Raw genomic sequence first — 5,031 nt, forward strand, 5'->3', positions numbered from 1 at the left:
TTTTTAATAATGAGATAAAGAAATTACATTGGAAGTGTAGAACAGAAAATCACTGTTTAGACTGTCTTTTCTCCATATGTTACCTTGTTTTAGCGGGCATTTCATTTACTCAAGACAATTTATTGTGGCCTGGTTTTGCTTACGCAAGAGCAACAGTTCAGCCACAAAACGTAAAATTTTACAAAACTCACTCACAATTCTGAAGGGAGAAACGTTTTTTTAGTATAACAAATTAGAGTTGGGGAATCCAGTACCGTTGATATAGTTTATGAAAATTCTCTGCATTTCATAATCTATTTACTGCACAAATATAGTTGTCTATTATGTGTATTTTAGAACATCATGATGTCTAAGCATCTGAAAGCTCTGGAATTCTAACACTAAAGGATATTTTAAAGTCTGCAAATGTCAGAAGGACATCATCAAGGTTCAGTTAAAGCTAGAGCAGATGTTAACATATGAAAAAACGTGTGTGTGCTGCTATACAAGGGATGCTTGCTTCAAAATACATCTATGTGAAAGCTGGCAGAAGCATTCAAGGTGAACTACAGACATGACATGCATGTGGTCTGATGGATAATATGGGTCAGATAACATATTTGGTTTATTGAGTATTCCAGAGTACTTAGTTTCTGAGGACAGACAGCAACATATTAAGCTAGCCAGATGTGAGGCAAAGACAGGACAGTAATGCAAGCTAGAAGAAAGAATGCATGAAAAAAAAAGAGTGAATTTATATCTGGGAGGAAGAGAAAGCAAGGAAAAGGAAAATTAGGAAAATCCAGCTATTTGCAGAAAATAACAGAAAAGTGTTCAGTTCTCTGCTAAAAGGGAAACAAAACAAGGTAACTCTGTGAATTATTACCTTAATAATAGGGAATGATAGTATGGTTTTCTGGAATGACAGTAGATTGATGTCTCATTCTCATTCACAGAAACGTGTGAGAGTGTCCAATTCACAGTCTTACCTCAGTGCCAGGGAGGTTATGAAATGGATAATCTCGGGAGCCATCATGGATCAGTTAAAGGTCAACCAGAAGATCAGGCCCAGTCATCATGCGTTATGCATGGTAGGTCCCGTTTGACAAAACTGATTTTGTTCTACGACAAGGTGATCTGCTTAGCAGATGAAAGTGAGGATGTCAATGTGATCTACTTGGACTTCAGTAAGGCCTTTGACACTGTTTCCTACAACATCCTCATGGAGAAGCTGTCTGCACATGGTTTGGATGGGCATACGCACTTTTGGGTGAAACACTGGCTGGATGGCAAGGCCCTAATTGTTGTGGCCAATGAAGTTAAATCTAGTTGGCAGCCAGTCATGAGTGGTGTCCCCGGGGCTCACTACTGGGGCCACTCCTATTCAACATCTTTATTAATGATCTTAATGAGTGGATAGAGTGCACCTTCAGTAAGTCTGCAGACAACACCAAGGTGGGAGGGACTGTTGATGTGCCGGAAGGTAGAAAGGCATTACAGACAGACCTAGATAGACTGTACTGATCCAAGGTCCAAGGTACACTGTATGCATTTCAACAGGCCAAATTTGAAGTGACATAGGTTATTCCTCTATTTTGAGAAGAAAAGAAAAAAATCAAACAAAAAAAAACAACCAACAAAATTGTTATTTTGTCTACTGTGAAAAGTAGCATCAGATGTCCTAGTCATCAGGGGAGTTCTCAGTGCACTGCAGACAGACAGTGTTTTTTGTCCACACACAAGAAGGTTCAGAAGACGATCCAGGGAACTATAGGCCCATCAGCTTGATCTTGGTATTGGCGAAGGTCATGGAGGAGATCATCTGGAGTGTGATCCCATGGCATTGCAAGATAACTGGGGAACCAGTCCTAGCTAACACTGGTTCATGAAAGGCAGGTCCAGCTTGACCAACTTGATCTCCTTTTATGACCATGTGATTCACCTGGTGAGTGAGGGAAAGGCTGTGTATGGAACCTATCTGGAATCTCAAATTACTAAACCATTATCAAGGCCCAAATATGACTACTACTGCCTTTTCTGAATCCTTGCATTCGGTGCTTCTGAAATTTTTAATTAAGCTAGAATTTGAGACAGAAAAATAAAGCCACAACAATGTGAATACAAACCACAAATTAAAGAGTAAATCCTTCTGCTTAATAATAACAGTGAAAATAATAGACGACAATAAATGCTGATCTCTCTTCAGAAGGTGGCTTATAACAAGTTGTTTTCAATTGATTTTGTTAGTTCTCCCGATTAAAGATCGGTTTAGGAACAGGGTTTTGTTGCAGTTGTCAGAAAATGTCTGATCACATTTGATGATGAAGGCAGAATAATCAGGTCCCACTTCTTCAAGAGAAGTTATTGATGATTAACTGTGCAGTTATGTATGTCATATAAATAAATCTACATTTAATATCTGTACAAATCTTTGGATGTCATGCCTTAGTATAAGTATATAAGTATTTTGATACAGAAAAAAGGAACTTTTGCCATATGAGAAAAATTGTTACAACTACCCTCTTCATCTTTCTATTTCATGTTAAAGTTTCTCTTCATATCAGTCACTGTGATTCCTTCACCTAAGCCCTCCTCTACCCAAATGTACATTGTCTCTTGTTACAGATTGAAGCTTTCTCTGCATCTCTGCTTTCTCTCCATAGGTAGGTATAAAGTTCTTCAAAACTATACTTTTTTGTCACAATATTTCCTGAACCAACAGTAATTTTGAGTAGAAAAGTTTAGTTTTAGAACATCTGTAATTTATCCAGTAATTACACACTTATAGTAAGAAAAACTATAAGTTTAAAAACACTCCAAATTCTGGAAATTGTTAATAGATGACTGATTTGAAAACTGAAATTACTTGGATAGCAATATTATGTCTGTCAGATTAAAAGATTGATGATAAAATTCCTTGTCTCTTTCTAACCATGTCTGCCAGTAAATGAAAAGTTTGTTGTCCTCTTCTCTGAACACATTCTGTAGCTTATAACAGAAGCAGAGCACTTGCAAGGTATACTATAAAATGTTCTTAATATTGTTGACAAGATGAGAAAGATATGGTATCTTTTTGCCTGGCATCACTATATCTTTCTGAGCAAAAATATATTTTGTATTATTTTCTCCTTCTGACTAAATGCTTAGCTGAGGTTTGGCTTTTGTGTTTGTAAATTTCATTTGAATAATTTTCTTTTACTCATCTTGAACTAACAATGAAATAATTATCAACAGAGTTAAATTCACTTTACTCAGGACTCTAAACATCAAAGGATTATTTGAAATTCAGTTTGGGATTGTCTAGTGGCATTTCCTCTCACCTAGAGAAAAGGCCATGCACAGGAATTGCTCCTCAGCCACACTGTGTAAGCGTGAAAGCAGAATAAATAATTAACCTGTCAGGAAAAAAAAAAAGTCCACGACAACAATGTATTTACAATGCTGGCTCAATATATTCTTACTCCTGACTGCATTGACCTTACTGAAGAATGATCTTCACCAGTTTCTGTGATGCTTTGCCAAGTCTGAGCTTTAACTGGGCTGGAGGATGCAGCTGACTTAGATTCCAGAGTATTCAGTCAGTCTCTTTCACTCTGTGTTACCCTGCATATATTGCATCTAATCTGTTACTTTGAGAGGGCCTGCAGATGCTGTTAAGTGATTTATCTTGAGTAACCTCTGTGCTATGACAGCTCTGAGAGAGTAGATGGTCCCAGCAGTGATAAGAGCAGGCACACTCAGCACAAAGTGCACAATTGCACATTTTTGTCAATGGAGGAGTTGCCAAAGAAAATTTGCAATTTTATGATTAATGGGTACTTTTCTTTTAATGCAAAATAATAATCAAGAAAGCAACGCAATCTCCAAATTCTTGTGGAGATAACTGCCCTCCTTTGCATAGGTATGAACTTTATAAAATGTATTCACAGTAATAATAATAAAAAGTGTGTGTGTATGTGTGTGATTAAAAACGTGACATTCAAAAGCAAACAGTTGAACTAAAAAATCTCATTACGTTTTGAAGTCATCAGGTGAACCCTAACAGCAGCAATGTGAAATGCTGCCATAATTGAAATCACGAAGGCCCATAATATTTGAATACACTTTTTCAAAATACACATAATTTTATAGACTTCATAGATCATGACTGTTTTTAAAGTTTCATAGCTTAAACTTCTTTACAATTTATTAAGTAAAAAACAAAACAAAAGAAAAATTTTAAAGTGTAATAAAATATCTTTGTTCCAATTAAAAAAAAAAAAGTCAAGGGGGTCAGGTTTTTAATGTGTCTGAATTTCCAAAGTGCAGAATTATTTCTGGCTAAGTTGCAATGAATGCAACTAAAGGATAACTCATTGCTACTCCAGCAATTGAACTTTTCAGATTCTCCATTCTTCTTAGCTACTGTAGTGAAAAATGCATTCCATTAAAACTAAATCAGGCCTGTTCAAGCTTTTAGAAGGCATATTTTCAGTATCACGGACTGTTAAATTATACTATACTCTGTATTGGTGCCTTAATATTCTTTTGAAATTAATTGGTGTTATACTTTCCAGTGTAAGATTATTTGTTCCTCAGTTTCAGCCTGTACCTCTACATAGAGATCTAGTATCTAGGCTATGTAAGAAGCACGTATATTTTTAAGCTTGTTTTACTGAACGCTGTCCCATGACTGCTTTCAGACTTCATCAGTTACAAGCAAAAATTTTGATACAAAACTTTTCAGCTGAAGTTTAGTACAAGGCTAAATTCAGATCAAATGAGACAATTAAACTTACTGACGCAGAAAGATAGCTCTAAATCTGAAAAAATAAGACAAAGGAGTAGAATTCACAGATCTCCTAAGAGCATAAGTCTGCTATAATGGAAAGAATGGAAAAAAGATATGCATTTCAAGTCTTGAATTTCAGCATTCATGAAGTAGGAGTCTACATGAAAATAGAATTTGAAACCTAAATCTGTAATGTGGTATCAACTGTCAGGCGGCTAAGCACCAGACAGCTGTTCACTCACTCCCCCACAATGGGTTTGAGAAGAAAATCAGAAGAAAGA

The sequence above is a fragment of the Meleagris gallopavo genome, chromosome Z, assembly GCF_000146605.3.
Source record: "Meleagris gallopavo isolate NT-WF06-2002-E0010 breed Aviagen turkey brand Nicholas breeding stock chromosome Z, Turkey_5.1, whole genome shotgun sequence".
Lineage (NCBI taxonomy): Eukaryota > Metazoa > Chordata > Aves > Galliformes > Phasianidae > Meleagris > Meleagris gallopavo.